Genomic DNA, 18,702 nt, shown 5'->3' with positions numbered 1-18,702 from the left:
GTATTTTGTATGTTTTTTTTTCTTTTTTTTCTTACATACATTCTTCAGTGGCCTTACTCCATAGCTGCCACGTCCCTCTCGCTCACCTCTTCAAAGTCATCCTCGCCTTCATCCTCCTTACTCAACAGGCCCAGGGTGGTGGGCGGGCGGGTCCGGAAGGCAACAACGCCTATCCCGAACTGCCCCTCTACCACCTCCACCACCTCCCCCACCTCTCCCCGGCCCACTTCCACCCGGTCCACCTCCTCAAATCCATCCTCTTCTTCAATTTCCTCGGCAGGCAGCTCGGGATGGATGCCAAAGGCTCCCACCCCCAACTGCCCCTCCTCCACCGTCTCCATCACCTCCCTCCGATCCACGTCCCCAAACTCATCCTCGCCTTCACTCTCCTCCTCACCCCGAGGGTGGTTGACGGGCGGGTCAAGAGGGGGGACTAGGGCCCCCACCCTGAACTGCCAACCCACTGCCTCCACCACCACAACCACCTCCCTCAGTTCCACTTCTTCAAAGTCATCCTCTTCACCCACAGGGTCAAGATCAAGACCAGGGTCATCGTCAGGGTTGTCATCATCAGAGTTGTCATCGCCAGGGTTGTCATCGCCAGGGTTGTCATCGCCAGGGTTGTCATCGCCAGGGCTGTCATCGCCAGGGTTGTCATCGCCAGGGTTGTCATCGTCAGGGTTGTCATCGCCAGGGTTGTCATCGCCAGGGTTGTCATCGTTAGGGTTGTCTTTGTCGGGGGCGCTGGGCCCCGAGATGAAGCTCGCTAGGGTAGCGAGCAGCAACCCTTGCAAGACCCACCACCAGTAGGCGAGGGTGTCCAGGGCATCGGGGGTGTCCAGGGCCAGTCCGTGCAGCAGGGGCTGTGCCTGCAGGTCGTTAAGCACGCGGAGGGCGCCTCGCGCGAGATCGTCACTATAGGTGACGTGAATGGCGAGCCACGTCCTGCGCAGGGAATCATGTCCGTGCGTCAGGAGGAGGACGAGCACGGAGCACAGCGCGACAATGCCCCGCAGGAGGTCACTCTGGCCCTGCTGATGGTAGGCGTAGGCCAGGGTGGCCACGTGGCCGGCCAGCAGCAGGAGCAGCAGCAGGCCGGCCACACACTTGTACGCGCAACGCATAACAGCCTTTCGTAGGCGTTGGCAAGGCGTTGATAAACGCGACTTTATTCCTTCGGTCGTTCCGTGTTTGGAGTTATTGTACCTCTGCTGATACTCTTCACCCTCAGTGCCAAGATCACTGTCAGGGTCATCGTCAGGGTTGTCGTCGTCGGGGCTGTAGTCATCAGGGGCGCTCGGCCCCGAGATGAAGCTCGCCAGGGTAGCGAGCAGCAGCCCCTGTAGGACCCACCAACAGTAGGCGAGGGTGTGCAGGGCGTCGGGGGGGCCTAGGCCCAGGGCGTGCAGCAGGGGCTGTGCCTGCAGGTCGTATAGCACAGCGAGGGCCTCTCGCACGAGGTCGTCACTATAGGTGACGTGAACGGCGAGCCACGCCCACCGCATTAAGGAACTCCCGGATGGCCGGAGGAGGGCGAGGGGTGGCACGGCGAGCACGGAGCACAGCGCGGCAATGCCCCGCAGGAGGTCACTCTGGCCTTGCTGGTGGTAGGCGTAGGCCAGGGTGGCCACGTGGCCGGCCAGCAGCAGGAGCAGCAGCAGGCCGGCCACACACTTGTACGGGCGGCGCATAATAGCCTTGCATAGGCGTTGGCAAGGCGTTGATAAGCGCGACATAATGACTTCCATGGCTCCGTGTTTGTTGTTATCGTGTTTCTGAAGGAACACTTCACTTTGTGAGTTATCTTCGAGAGGTAATTCAACCGTTACGTGCATGTTGCTGTTAATGCACCTCTGCTGTCCATCCTCCACCGCCACCACCACCTCCCTCACTTCCACTTCTTCAAAGTCACCCACAGGGCGAGGATCACGGTCAGGGTCATCGCCAGGGTTGGCATCGTCAGGGTTGTCATCGCCAGGGTTGTCATCGTTAGGGTTGTCTTTGTCGGGGGCGCTGGGCCCCGAGATGAAGCTCGCTAGGGTGGCGAGCAGGAACCCTTGCAAGACCCACCACCAGTAGGCGAGGGTGTCCAGGGCATCGGGGGTGTCCAGGCCCAGTCCGTGCAGCAGGGGCTGTGCCTGCAGGTCGTTTAGCACGCGGAGGGCGCCTCGCGCGAAATCGTCACTATAGGTGACGTGAACGGCGAGCCACGCCCTGCGCAGGGAATCATGTCCGTGCGTCAGGAGGAGGACGAGCACGGAGCACAGCGCGACAATGCCCCGCAGGAAGTCACTCTGGCCCTGCTGATGGTAGGCGTAGGCCAGGGTGGCCACGTGGCCGGCCAGCAGCAGGAGCAGCAGCAGGCCGGCCACACACTTGTACGCGCAGCGCACGTCCATGTTGCTTTTATTGTGTTTCTCAATGGTTGGTTGAGTCTGTGAGTTCTCTTCGAAGGGTATTTCTACCACTACGTGCATCCTGCATTTATTGTGTTTTGGAGTGTTCGTTTGAGTTTGTGAGTTTTCTTCGAGGGGTAATTCAACCCTCATGTTGCTTTTATTGTGTTTCTCAATGGTTGTTTGAGTCTGCGAGTTCTCTTCGAGGGGTATGTCTACCACAACGTGCATCCTGCTCTTATTGTGTTTTTTAGTGTTCGTTTGAGTTTGTGAGTTTTCTTGGAGGGGTAATTCCACACGTAATTCCATGCAGCTTTGGTTTTGTTTTTGAGTGTTTGCTTGTTTTTGTGGGTTAGCTGCGTGAGGCAATCCAGGCGTTATGTTCATTTAGCTTTATTGTACTTTCGAATTAAGGTTATCTTGGCTCGGGGGCCAGCCACGGGATTTTGATTTCTAGAGATGGGGACACCCTTTTCCCTTTGCTTACCAGATAGGGTCGAGATTTACCACATCACCTCGGTTTGAGATATTCCGTTTTAGGGACCTTGGAGTTGACATTGCATAGGGCGAAATCTAGAGCTAGTTGCACCTTTCGTAGTGAAGATCGCTACGGGAGCTGATTGGCTGGGTGGTGGGAGGGTGCTGTTGGCTCCGCGAGCTGATTGGCTGGATGGAAGGAGGTCTTATTCTTAAAGGTATCGGCCCCTCGGTTCGCCTGTTTGAAAAGCCTCTCGTTGAAGTGGCTGGGGTTCTCGTGGACTGTTTTGTGATGCTGGTGATAGTTGTACACGCCTTCTGCACCCCGAATGGTAAAATCACCCGTGACAAACAGTTTACTCTTCTCTGTGGCCTTGGGAAACAGTCATAATGGAAGGCCGATACGTTTAAAAATATGGTCCTGAGGAGTAAGAAGTCAGCATTTCCTCTCGTCGGTAATTATTGAATCCCACTGTCTTAAAATATTATGCGAAACAGATGAATGATAATAATAACAGGTGGAGGAGGATAATAAAAAGGGAAGGAGGAAAATTGGAGATATAAGTGCATGGAAGGAGAGAAGAAGTGGAGGGAAGAAATTGAAAGGGAAGGTTAAAAAGGAAAGCGCAAATGCGAGGAGGAAGAAAACTAAGGAATGGGAAAAAAGGAAGAGGAAAAAGTGGAAAATTAAAGGCAAAATCAATGAAAAAAAATAATGTAACCACTGCAGTCTACGGTCCCGTGTTGCCACTTTTCACTCGCCCCGTCCACACCCGCGCCAGGCCCCCGTGATATGATGTTATGATAACTTATTCTTCCCTATTTCTTGCATACCACATCTTTTCCAGAAAACTCCTCATGGCTTCTATAATTCTATCATTTGCTTCAGCACTCAGTCCCAGCCGCAGCAACATCCATTCCTCTCTGTTCTTGCAATCCTCCCATTCACCTTCCACCCCATCTAAATGAGAGAGAGAGAGAGAGAGAGAGAGCAGCCTAACAACCCACCCCCAGTCGCCTACACCACCCGCGACGTGTTGTACTGCTGGAACACTGCCCACCAGGTGGTCACGGCGCCTGACCTAATCCTGTCCTAGTTTGACCTGATTGCCACGCCCTCAGGCTTCTAAAACACTACGCAACGGACCGGTGAGTGTTTTTGTTTTGTTTTGTTTTTACGTCTTGGCCTATTGGGCCGGTAGGCTTCTTCCCGGTGGATCCTAATGGTCGGCCCAAGGCTTCTTCCCGGTGGGGCCTGTTGGTCGGCCCAGCCCGTTCTGGCGCAGGTGAGTGTTTATAGTGGCGCCATCTTGCATTGGCTCATGCTGCCCTCTGGGAGCTCATCTTTAATCCTAGAATCTAGAGTCCGGGTTGATAGGTGGTTTTTTGGACAGCATGTGGATAGTTTTAAGCCACTCGGCGGCGGCTGAAAAATCCCAGCTTGGTGGCACCGGGCGGGGATTCAACTCGCGTCGTCCTGAACGCGGGGTCGTCACGCTATCCATTCAGCCACCGCCTCCCCTGTGTGTGTGTGTGTGTGTGTGTGTGTGTGTGTGTGTGTGTGTGTGTGTGTGTGTGTTTACAGCTAAGGAGACAGTTCTAGGGCGTAAAGAAAATATTAAAATAAAGCCCGCTACTTACTGCTCCTGAATAGAGGTCAAAAGAGTGGCCAAAAAGAGAGGTCAATGTGTGGCCAAAAAGAGAGGTCAATGTGTGTGTGTGTGTGTGTGTGTGTGTGTGTGTGTGTGTGTGTGTGTGTGTGTGTGTGTGTGTGTGTGTGTGTGTGTGTACTTCATTCTCTCAACCCCCGGCGTCCCTCCCCCATCAAGTCCCTTCCCAAACCTTTAACACACACACACACACACACACACACACACACACACACACACACACACACACACACACACACACACACACACACACATAAGAACATAAGAACGCAGGAGTCTACAAGAGGCCGGTAGGCCTGTACGAGGCAGCTCCTTTGACCCTAAGCTCCCGTGTATCTAACCCCACCTAATATCGCTGTCCATGAATTTATCTAGTCTATTTTTGAATGTGACAATTGTATTGGCACTCACCACATGACTGCTAAGCCTATTCCACTCATCCACCACCCTGTTAGTAAACCAATTTTTGCCTATGTCCCTGTTGAAGCTGAATTTATCCAGTTTAAACCCGTTACTTCGTGTCCTGCCCGGTTCTCTTACCAACAAAACCTTATGAAAGTCTCCCTTATTAAAGCCCTTCATCGATTTATAAACCTCGATCATGTCTCCACGCACCCTTCGCCTTTCTAGAGAATGCAAGTTTAACTGTTTGAGTCTTCCCTCGTATGGCAAGTTTCTCACACACACACACACACACACACACACACACACACACACACACACACACACACACTCTTTACGTATATGGTAACTAAAAACGCACACAGCCTCAAAATATACGCACACAGCCTCAAAATATACGCACACAGTCCCAAAATATACGCACACAGCCTCAAAATATACACACACAGCCTCAAAATATACACACACAGCCTCAAAATATACACACACAGCCTCAAAATATACACACACAGCCTCAAAATATACACACACGTACTCAATATATACAAACAGACTCAAAATATACACACACATCCTAAAACTATAAATATACAGCCTCAAAATATACACACAGCCTTAAAATATATACACACACAGCCTCAAAATATACACACACAGCCTCAAAATATACACACACAGCCTCAAAATATACTCACACAGCCTCAAAATATACTCACACAGCCTCAAAATATACACACACAGCCTCAAAATATACTCACACAGCCTCAAAATATACACACAGTCTCAAAATATACACACACACCTCAAAATATACACACACAGCCTCAAAATATACACACAGCCTCAAAATATACACACACAGCCTCAAAATATACACACACAGCCTCAAATATACACACAGCCTCAAAATATACACACACAGCCTCAAAATATACACAAAAAGAATCAAAATATACACACACAGCCTCAAAATATACACACACAGCCTCAAAATATTCACACACAGCCTCAAAATATACCCACACAGACTCAAACAATACCCACACAGACTCAAACTATACAACCACAGCCTCAAAATATACACACACAGCCTCAAAATATACGCACACAGCCTCAAAATATACACACACACACAGCCTCAAAATATACACACACAGCCTCAAAATATACGCACACAGCCTCAAATGGTATTTGGGTAGGCGGTGGCTGAACGGATAGCAAGACGGCCCCGCGTTCAGAAGGACGCGAATTCAATCCCCGCCCGGTGCCACCAAGCTGGGATTTTTCAGCCGCCGCCGAGTGCCTTAAAACTACCCACATGCTGTCCAGAAGACCACCTATCAACCCGGACTCTAGATTCTAGGATTAAAGATGAGCTCCGGAAGAGCAACATGAGCCAATGCAAGATGGCGCCACTATAAACACTCGCCTGCGCCAGAACGGGCTGGGCCGACCATCAGGACCCACCGGGAAGAAGATTAGGAGACAGATGACAAAAGATGTGTTATGCCGGACGTGTTACTTGGGTTCCGTGTCGCCGTCAGGAGACTCCGTGGGAGGGAGATATGTAAACACTTTGCACAGCTTCTGTAGTTTAATATTCTTCCTTAGTAGTACACTTCACTCTGACACTTACCACTAGCTTACTATGACTGGGACTAGGACTCTCTCGCCCTCTTCTCCTATATATCCAGAACAGTACAGTCTAAAATGTTACAGTATATTTTAGATCATACAAGAACATGTGGCAAAAATATATGCGAGTTGGCAACACTTCCCGCCTGGCGTCTGGCCGCGCCCGTGCAGGTTGTCTACATTATAACTGCAATGATAACCCTCTAAGGCCTAAGCAGAATATCGAATAATATTAGACATAGATGTACTAATGCCACCAAATTGTCAACTTATGTGAATGAGCTTAATCCGTCCCTGTCTCAACACCCAGTATGTGTGACAAATTTATGTATTCCTGATTTCCACCGTGAGGCATTTACTCGACTCAGATTGATGTCACATAATCTCAAAGCAGAGACTGGTAGGTGGAATCGTGTTTCACGTCATTAAAGAGTTTGCTCATGTGATGAAGTGTCAGTCCAGACAGAGAGTCTGTAGCGATTCACTGTCCCATCACTGAATCACACAGACATCAATACCCTACGCTGAATTTTACTGATATTAACACTCTGTTAGATGAAAACACTTATATAAGCGAGTTATGCAAATACATTTTTGATGTTTTAGTTTTCATGCTTTTCGGGATAATGTTCGTAAGATTTTATGGTTTCAGTTAATTTTACTTGTTATCGTTACTATATATATATATATATATATATATATATATATATATATATATATATATATATATATATATATATATATATATATATATATATATATATATATATATATATATATATATATATATATATATATATATATATATATATATATATATATATATATATATATATATATATATATATATATATATATATATATATATATATATATATATATATATATATATATACGAGGCAGCTCCTTTGACCCTAATCCCGTGTATCTAACCCCACCTAATATCGGTGTCCATGGATTTATCTAATCTATTTTTGAATGTGACAATTGTATTGGCACTCACCACATGACTGCTAAGCCTATTCCACTCATCCACCACTCTGTTAGTAAACCAATTTTGCCTATGTCCCTGTTGAATCTGAATTTATCCAGTTTAAACCCGTTACTTTGTGTCCTACCCGGTTCTCTTACCAACAAAACCTTATGAATGTCTCCCTTATTAAAGCCCTTCATCCATTTATAAACCTCGATCATGTCTCCACGCACCCTTCGCCTTTCTAGAGAATGCAAGTTTAACTGTTTGAGTCTTTCCTCGTATGGCAAGTTTCTCAACCCCTGAATCATCTTAGTCATCCTCCTCTGCACCGATTCTAACATTTTGATACCCATTCTATAGTAAGGTGACCAGAACTGAACCGCATAGTCAAGATGAGGTCTAGCTAATGCTAAATATAGTTTGAGGAAGACTTCAGCTTCTGTTGCTTACGCTCCTTGAAATAAATCCCAGTACCCTATTAGCTCGATTTCTAGCTTGAATGCATTGTGCCCTTGGACGGAGATCAGAGCTCACTAAGACCCTAAATCCTCTCGCACCCAGACCTACTTATGAGAGTGTCATTTAAGCAATAGTTATGTGAGGGTTGTTCCTACCTACACTCAGAATACTGCACTTCCCTACATTGAACTCCATCTGCCATTTATCCGCCCAGTCATATAATCTGTTGAGTTCACCTTGGAGAATACTAGCGTCCTGATCCGACTCAATTACTCTACCGATCTTCGTATCATCTGCAAATTTACTAACATCACTACTAATTCCTGTGTCTAAGTCATTGATATAAATAATAAACAAAAGTGGACCTAATACCGAACCTTGTGGGACCCCACTCGTAACACATCCCCAGTCAGATCTTTTACCATTGATTTGCACTCTTTGCTTCCTATTGCTAAGCCACGCCTTGACCCAGTTCAAAACTTTACCCTCTACTCCGTGAGCCTGTAATTTAAGCAACAGTCGTTGGTGAGGAACTTTGTCAAACGCTTTACTAAAATCAAGATAGATTACATCATAATTTTCATCTCTGTCAACCGCCTCAAATACTTTATTGTAGAAGGACAAGAGATTGGTGAGGCATGACCTACCTTTTGTGAACCCATGCTGCGAGTCGTGAATTAAGCTATGTTTCTCTAAATGCTCCCGAATGTTCCTGGCTATTATGGACTCCAGCATCTTCCCTATAACCGATGTTAAGCTAATTGGGCGATAGTTTGAAGCAACTGACCTGTCCCCCTTTTTGAAAATCGGCGTCACATTAGCTACTTTCCATAGGCTCGGCACATAGCCAGTATTTACCGACATCTTAAAGATGTCGGTTGGAATCACTGATTATATCACCTAGCTCCTTTAATACCCTCGGAAATATCCCGTCAGGACCGGGCGACTTGTTCTTCTTAAGCTTATCTATCTCATCCTGAACTACTTGCCTGGTAATGATTATATCCCTCAATTTATCGCCATCCCCGCCCTCGTACACCTGAACTCTTTCCGGTATAGTCGTTCGATCCTCCTGTGTGAATACTGAAAGGAAGTAGTCGTTCAACAATGTGCTCATATTTTCGTAATTTTCTACTAGCTCCCCTGTGTTTGTTTTCAGCGGTCCAATTTTCTCCCGTGTTTTTGTTCTATACATCTGAAAGAAGCCCTTAGGATTACTTTTCGCCTCATTTGCTACTTTGATCTCATAGTTCTTTTTTGCTATCCTGGTATTTTTCTTAACTAATCTAGATAGTTCGACGTACCGGCCCCTGAGATGTGTTTCCCCATTCTTTATTTTCTGATAAATTCCCTTCTTTAACCCAATCTCGTGTTTTAGTCCACGAGTGATCCACTTAGGATCATTGTTTTCTTTTCTAAGTGTTCGCTGTGGTATATGCTGTTCTTGCCCCTCTACTATTACTCTAACTAAATTATTGTAAGACATTTCTACCTGGTTCTCCTGGCTCTCCAATCCGCAGTTCTGGCCCTCATGAATCCCTAAATTATCCCAGTTTACCCCTTCAAGATGTCTTCGAAGCCCCTCGTAGTTTGCTCTTCTAAAATCTGGCACTAACACTGGGTTTGGATCACGGGTTACCGCCCAGTCTAACCTAAAACGAACCGTTCTGTGATCACTATTTCCTAACTCTCCGCCCACCTCCAACTCACGTAGCAAGTTCCCATTATTGGTTAGGACTAAGTCTAATATGTTATCTCCTCTGGTAGGCTCAGTAACTACCTGCTTAAGGAAATTATCTTGTATAACTTCAAGAAAGTCCTCGGCTTCCAGGTCACCCACTAGATCTTCCCAGTCTATATTCCTATAATTAAAGTCCCCCATTACGCAGACATTTCTACTCATACTCGCCCTGCCAATCTCCTGTAGTAATATACTCGTGTCCTGCCTGTTAAGGTTGGGTGGCCTGTATATAACTCCTAGAGTTAGTATTTCTTTCCTTTGTAAACGTCCACCCAAACTGATTCTGAATCCATGTTAGTTTTGACTGAGTTGTTAACTAAACATTTAAGTGAGTCTTTAACATATAGCGCAACTCCACCTCCCTTTCTGCCCCTTCTGTCTTTGTGAAACATCTGATAACCCGTTATTTCAAATTCTGACCTAAAATTTCTATTAGCAAAGTCTATCCATGTCTCAGTGATCGCTATTATGTCAAAATTTTCTGAACAAGCTTCACCCCTTAGTAAGTCTATCTTGTTTCTGAGGCTCCTGCTGTTAGTATAGAAGATTCTTAGCCCGTCCTCTGTTACTCCTCTAGAATTACTTCTAAGCTGCCTGGTTATATTATGAGCTAGATGTCCCCTCCCATTACTCCTCCCATTGCTCCCATTACTCCTCCCCCCCTCGCCTATACTAAAAAATCCCTCAGGGTACCAAGTGCTCGCTCAAGGGAGTCTGAGAGAGCCTCAACACCCTTGAACGTCAAGTGTATCCCGTCACGGGCGTAGAGGGCGTCGTTGCCAAAGAAGAGGTCCCAATTGTCGACGAACAGCCACCCATTGCGCTCGCAGTGCTCAGCAAGTCTGCTGTTCACTGCTATCGCCCTGGACAGCCATCCATCGCCAACGCCCCTCCTTGGCAGGACGCCACACACTACTGGTGACCCACCAGCGTCACGTATCCTGCCTAACAATTCTCTAAAACGCCTGAGAAGGTCCTCGCTTGGCACACGAGAAACGTCGTTTCCGCCACAGCTGAGAAAGACAATGGGGTTCGATCCCTCGCTTGCCATACACGCCTCAATCCTGTCTGATATATGGCCCACCCCTGCCCCTGGGAAACACACCCTCGTCCTGTTCTTATCCTTGGAGCAAAAATACCTGTCAACATAACGAACCTGACTATCACCAACAACAAGAACCCGACGGTCGGAAGGGGGCCAGGAGGGGTGGGTGAAGGGGGAAGGAGAGCAGGAAGGGAGGAGGACCTGCTGTGAAGAACGAGGAGAAATTGTGGAAGAGGTGGACGGTGGAACGGGGGAGGAGGAGGAGGAAGAGGAAGAAGGAGAACGGGAGGGTGAGGTGGTGGATAGAGGAATGGACGAGGAGAGGGAGGAAGAGGGGAAAGGGAAGGTAAGGGACAGGTGTTGGAGGGAGGGACGAGCGAGGAGGCGGAGGACAAGGAGGAGAAAGAGGAGAGGAGGAGGAGGAGAGTGGGCAGGAAGAGGAGAGGGATATATATATATATATATATATATATATATATATATATATATATATATATATATATATATATATATATATATCTATATATATATATATATATATATATATATATATATATATATATATATATATATATTGATTTTAATAATAATAAGAATAATAAATAATACTATTAATAATAATAATAATAATAATAATAATAATAATAATAATAATAATAATAACAATAATAAATAAAGAATAATAATAATAATAATAATAATAATAATAATAATAATAATAATAATAATAATAATAATAATAATAATAATAATAATAATAATAATAAAAATAATAATAATAATAATAATAATAATAATAATAATAATAATAATAATAATAATAATAATAATAATAATAATAATAATAATAATAATAATAAACAATAAAAAATAATAATAATAATAATAATAATAATAATAATAATAATAATAATAATAATAATAATAAAAAGAGCAATAATAGTAATAATAATAATAATAATAATAATAATAATAATAATAATAATAATAATAATAATAATAATAGTAATAATAAAAAGAACAATAATAGTAATAATAATAATAATAACAATAATAATAATAATAATAATAATAATAATAATAATAATAATAATAATAATAATAATAATAATAATAATAATAATATTATTATTATTATTATTATTATTATTAATAATAATAATAATAATAATAATAATAATAATAATAATAATAATAATAATAATAATAATAATAATAATAATAATAATAATAATAATAATAATAATAATAATAATAACATTATTATTATTATTAGGGTAGGCGGTGGCCGAACTGGTAGCGTGCTGGGCCCACATTCACCGCGTGATGGACGACGCGGGTTCAGTCACCGCCGAGTGGCTTAAAACTACCCACATGCTGTCCTGAAGACCATCCATCAACCCGGACTCTAGAAGAAGCCGTCCAAGCGAATCAAGAACGAGTTCCGGGGGGCAACATGAGCCAATACAAGATGGCGCAACTATAAACACTCGCCTACGCCAGAACGGGCTGGGCCGACCATGAGGCCCCACCGCGAAGAAGACTTGGGCCGACCATCAGGCCCCACCGGGAAGAAGCCTACCGGCGCAATAGGCCGCAACATAAAAAAACACACACACACACACACACACACACACACACACACACACACACACACACACACACACACACACACACCACTCCGTAGCTCAGTCCGTTAGTGCGCTGCCACGCATCAAGGCCTGACAGGCGGCAGTTCGAGCCCCGCTCAGGCCGGAATCTTTCCGCTGACGAGGAGTGGTTACTTTCCCCCCTTGAGCAAGGGGGATGAAATGTGTGGTGTGAGAGTTCATAACAGTACCCAGAGATCGACTAGCTATAATGAGCATCAGCTAGGGCCCTGATGAGCATACGCTTGCTCGTATGTCGACTGGTTGGCGATTGCGAGTCCAACTCGTGATCAAGCCGTGGTGAATTACACACACACACACACACACACACACACACACACACACACACACACACACACACACCGTTCCAGTAGCTCAGTGGATAAAGCTCTGCCCTGGCAGGCTGAAGTTCGAGCCTCGTTCAGATCGGGATTTTTCCGCTGACAAGGAGCGGTTAATTACTGTCTCCCCTTGAGCAAGGGTGATGGGGTGTGTGGTGTGTGAAGGTCCCGTCAGTACCCAGCGCGTGACTATGAACCTTGCTATAATCGGGAAGGCAGCAAGAGATGAAATATAAAAGTTCCCAGTTAAGTTTCCTGAGTTCTGGAAAGACATAATATTTAGTGTAGAAGAAAGGGAAATATATCAGTGTTGTCAAAGAATAGGAGCCGGGTAGGTGTTTGGGAGGTTATTATAATTGTGTCGAGGTGGCATTGATTTTTTGGAGATAATAAAGGACACCAAGCTCCTTGTGCCCATTCAAAAATGACATCAAGGTCAGAGTTAAGCGTCCTGTAGCGTCCAGCCTTGAGTCATGTTCCCATTGGAAGTGTCTTGTGTTAAATGATGTTGATCGGGTAGTGCAGCGTCGAGTCATCGGCGTAGGGGTGAATATAGTTCAGGCAGTGAACCCTACAAAATCCGGAAACTTGCCCCAGCCCTGTCATTAAGCCACGAATTTTGGAAAATCAACCGCTTTGGTGCGAATCGCCATAACTCCCTTATTTCTGGGCTACAGAAATGTTTTTCGTATCAATCGACGGCAAAATGAAAGGGCTACATTTTGTAGTAAGCGACTGAGCTCAAAAACAGACTCGAAAGGGTAAAAAATCGAATAAATTCGCGAAAAACGGCTCTGAAAAAAAAATTTGAGTTCCCAACCTTGAAACCTGCTCATTTTTTGAGAATTTCAAAAAACTTATTTAACAAATACTTTAGCCCTACCAATGTGCTTTCCAATATGATGCATAACATTTCCCGACTCCCAGTAGTTTCGTCGCTAGAGCTCGAAATGTAAACCCTTTTGAGAGCGATTTTGACGAAATCCAGACTCTTTGCCGTTTTTGTCTAGTGTGGCCTTGTTAATGCCTCTAGAAGGCTGTAACTTGGCATGTAGCCCCTCTTGGCAATGTACTTTGACCAGTTCGAAGGATTTTTTGATAGCTCGATTCCAAGTTTGTCGTCGAGCCGTCACACATACATATATACATTCATATTTGGAATCAAAAGAAAGCAAATTAAATGTATTATTCATAAATGGGAAGAAATAGGGTTGGATGCAAAAAAAAAAAATAACACGTATAATAAGGCTTATTATAGGTTGATTTATATAGTGAAATGATTATATATAAAAAAGTAGCTTTTCATATAGATATCTTAAAATGGCCTTAATACAAGATAGTCAACATATTGAAGTGTTCATGTATGAATGTTTATGCAGATGTATTAATTTTTGTGGCGCCAGGAAGTTTTTTCGTCGCGGCGCGTGAAATGAGTCAGATTCGGCGAATTTTCGTCGCGACTTCTGGTCAAGCTCGAGCAAAAATACTGAAACTAGGAAAGCGTGCTTGGTGGCAAATTAAAGCTCTATTAATACAGATTAATAATCAGAAAATAAATTTAAAAGCACTAAATCAATAAAAAAAAGTTATAAGCAAAGGCCTAGAACATGTCCAAATCGCGGCAAAAGGCCGAAAAGCAGGCTATTTTGTGACGGCTCGACGACAAACTTGGAATCGAGTTATCAAAATATGCTTCGAGCTGGTCAAACTACATTGCCACGAGGGGTTACATGTCAAAGTAAAGCCTTCTAGAGGCAATAGCAATGCCACACTAGACAAAAACGGCAAAGTGTCTGGAGTTCGTCAAAATCGCTCTCAAAAGGGTTTACGTTTTGAGCTCTAGCGACGAAACTACTGGGAGTAGGGAAATGTTATGCATCATATTGGAAAGCACATTGGTAGGGCTAAACTATTTGTTAAATAGGTTATTTTGAAATTCTCAAAAAATGAGTGGGTTTCAACGATGGGAACTCAAAAACAGTTTTTTTCAGAGCCGTTTTTTGCGAATTTATTCGATTTATTTCGAGTCTGTTTTTGAGCCCGGTCGCTTACTACAAAATATAGCCCTTTCATTTTGCCGTCGATTGATACCAAAAACATTTCTGTAGCCCCAGAAATATAATAAGGGAGTTATGGCGATTCGCAAAAAAAGCGGTTGATTTTCCAAAATTCGCGGCTTAATAACGAGGGCGCCGCAAAATGAAAAGAGTCCGCCGTCCATTACTTGAGATGTCACTGGTTCAGGCTGTTGGGGAAAGATCATATTGAACAATAGAAGGGTAGTGGGAGATAGAACAGATCGAGCCTAGCATAACACCATGCACTGCTGAAAGGATTTGGGGTAGAAGTGACCATCTACTACAGCACAGATCAACACACACACACACACACACACACACACACACACACACACACACACACACACACACACACACACACACACCTGTCCTCATAAAATTACAGTGATCATTTAAGGCCCTGCTGGGCTATTCACAAAATAGGCTGTGCGCCACTTTGCTGCTACTTTTCTACGGGATCTTTTTTGTCGTGTGAGCACACTTGTGTAGATACCTATACAGGGAGTCAATTAACTTTTAATAGAATTATATTAGACCGACTTTCACCCCGCTGCACACACAAGCGGTCACAGCCTTGGTAACTGCACCCTCATAGTAGCAGCACACGTGCACACCCTCGCCTCAGCGCGGCTCTTTAGGGCGTCAGCGTACGAATGATTAGATACATGAAAAGATTTAACTGTGCCTCACGCTGGCCACTCGTGAGCCGCGATGGCAGTGACGCGGCTCGCGGCAGCCATTCACGGCGCTCCCCCCCAAGGCTGCGCCGCGGCCCCTAGTGTCAGTGCGGGGCAGTGGCGTGAGTACTGAGCAGCGTTTAGGTATATGCAGGGTGCCGGCCAGGGAGTGTAGCACGTTAACCCTTGGGGCCAGCCAGCAGGAGGAACAGTGCCCACCGAGCAGAGAGTACCGCAGCGGCTCAACACGTATTGGAAAGATAATACAGAATGAAAGGGGAATTTGACATTAAGAAAAATCTTAATTGTGTATTTTTGATTTGTACTTATCTGCTGACCTTGGTATGAGTTTCCAAGCAGATGCCTTTAGCTGTGTCGACCGTGCCAGTGTTGAGGCGTGCGTCAGGCGGCGGCAGCCAGGGCAAGGCTATAGTGCGTGGCATAATAATAATAATAATAATAATAATAATAATAATAATAATAATAATAATAATAATAAATGGCTTATTCATTTGTAGGCAGCCATAAGGCTGAAAATACACAAAAATACCATACAATGAGTTTCATGTGGTGAGTAATGGGGGAAGTGGGGAAGGGTGATGTGTGTGTGTGTGTGTGTGTGTGTGTGTGTGTGTGTGTGTGTGTGTGTGTGTGTGTTGGATGGAATGGAGGGGTCATGTGATCATGGAGGTGTTAATGACCCTCACAAGTGTCGGTATCGCACTAAGCCGATATCTGTCAGTGCGAGTTTTGACCGGGACGAGAATATTGTGGTGTCTTGTGGGTCTAGTGGGGGGAGGGAGGGCGGGTGGGAGTAGGTCTCTATGACGGGGGTTATGGAGGAGGGACTTGCCGAATTTGGTTAGGTTAGGTTAGGTTAGGCGCACCGTGTGTTAGGGCTGTCCCGAAGCACGTTAGCCGAGTGATAATAATAATAATAATAATATATAGTGTTGCTGTCTCCAAAGCACAACTCTCGAAAAGTTCATTTGTTCTTGATACAGAAGTACAGAAGTAAAGTATACTTGCCACAACTTATCCAGCATATACATATGTCACCAACAGTGACAAACGAAACGTCTTAAGGACTAGCTCCCTCACAGACCGCTCTGGAGTTCACCGCCTCTGTAACTAAGATAGGTCTTTAATTTAGTTTACATCTGGAGGCATTCAATAGAATGTAAATTGTTTCATTAACAGCGGCAGTCTGTTTTGCAGCATTTGGAGCCATACAGGAAAACTACTTCATCTCTCTCTCTCTCTCTCTCTCTCTCTCTCTCTCTCTCTCTCTCTCTCTCTCTCTCTCTCTCTCTCTCTCTCTCTCTCTCTCTCTCTCTCTCTCTCTCTCTCTCTCTCTCTCTCTCTCTCTCTCTCTCTCTCATGTTCCCACGCTTACACAGAACTGCCTCTATGTACTTAAGATTAATTACGTCCCCTAACTTCTCTTCTCTCATCGTCCTCTGCCCAACTCAGAATATCTTTTCAATTTCGATGGACTGTTTTTTTTTTTTTGCCAACATTTGCTTTCAGCTTTCTTAATTCTTATTTACCCTGTTAAATTCCTTCACAATCCTTTTCAGCACCCTCTCACTCTCTGCCAGTAACACTGAATATTACATCTCCAAATAGGTCTGCCAACGACTGTTCCGTGCTTCTCACTCGCAGCATTGGGACTGACTCCCCTACTCAGGCTTTCATCTCCCTCAACAACCATCCTCATAAACATTAAACAGCCTTAATTGGTGACGTAATTAACACACCTCTCACACCCACAACGAAGAGCTTTATAGTTTCACATCAGGTGATATTACTGTTAGGAACATTAGAAGGCATAAAAAAGATTCAAAGACATTATATGCAAGAATATAAATACAGCAAGTAGGCCTACCTGATAGCAATTGCATGTAGGACGGCTTGCTAGTCTGCCGTAAATCAATTAAGAATGGAATAGACGACTTCAAACCTTTTACCTCGCCAAGATGCATATCAGCTACTATTATCTTGGTTTGCTCTTAAGGTACGAAAAATGATTAGTACCTAAAGGTTAATTGGGCGCATACGCTTTAGCTACGCTTTGCCTCAGTGCTCAACTCGATCCGTTCCATTAGGCTTTGGGCTTGACTATAATGATGTTGAGTAGTACAGAGTAGAGTCATCGGCGTAGGGGTGAGCATAAGTCAGTCTGTTATGGAAATATTATATACTGAACAATAGAAAGATAGTGGGAGATAGAACAGAGCCATGCAGAACACCACTGTTGACAGGATTTAGGGTAAGAACCCTGGGACGCAGGGTACGTCAGTGTGCCGTCCATGCAGCAGGTGCCCACAGTTTACCTTCCCTATATATATATATATATATATATATATATATATATATATATATATATATATATATATATATATATATATATATATATATATATATATATATATATATATATATATATATATATATATATATATATATCAAGGAACTGTCTTTAACCGACAGAAAAACATCTCAACAAACCACTTGTGCCAGGAATCGAACTCGTACTTTCTGAAAAGAAATCAAGGCGCATACCAACCATGCCACCTGATGAGCTAAAAGACTTCACGCCAGAGGTTGCATTTAAGCAGCCAACCTGACGCCCCCACCCTCTTACGAGGAATGAAAGGTAAAGAAGTCCCGCTCACGCTCGGGGCAGTCGGAATTTTTTTTAATCAATCCTAGACGACACAACACCGTGGTATATATATATATATATATATATATATATATATATATATATATATATATATATATATATATATATATATATATATATATATATATATATATATATATATATATATATATATATATAGCTGGGCGTTATCGCGATACTTTATCGCTGATAACAAAATCGGATTATCGACCGTCCGCTACTTATTTAAATATATATCGGTATCTTCGTTACTTTTGTAACCAAACTAGCGATAATCGCTACTTTTTTTCCGCCTCTCAGAAAAAAACGTTGTCTCCCTACTGCGCATGCGTGGCCCGGTGTTGTATGAAAAAACTTCGGGATATGAAATATCTTCGGTGATGAGATTTCATGCTTAGATCATGAAAATTAAAACACTAGGTTATTTTTTTTTATGCTACTCAAAAATCAATACATCATAGAGAAAA

The sequence above is a fragment of the Eriocheir sinensis genome, unplaced genomic scaffold (genome assembly GCF_024679095.1).
Source record: "Eriocheir sinensis breed Jianghai 21 unplaced genomic scaffold, ASM2467909v1 Scaffold1522, whole genome shotgun sequence".
Lineage (NCBI taxonomy): Eukaryota > Metazoa > Arthropoda > Malacostraca > Decapoda > Varunidae > Eriocheir > Eriocheir sinensis.
Note: the sequence above shows the minus strand (reverse complement) of the source record.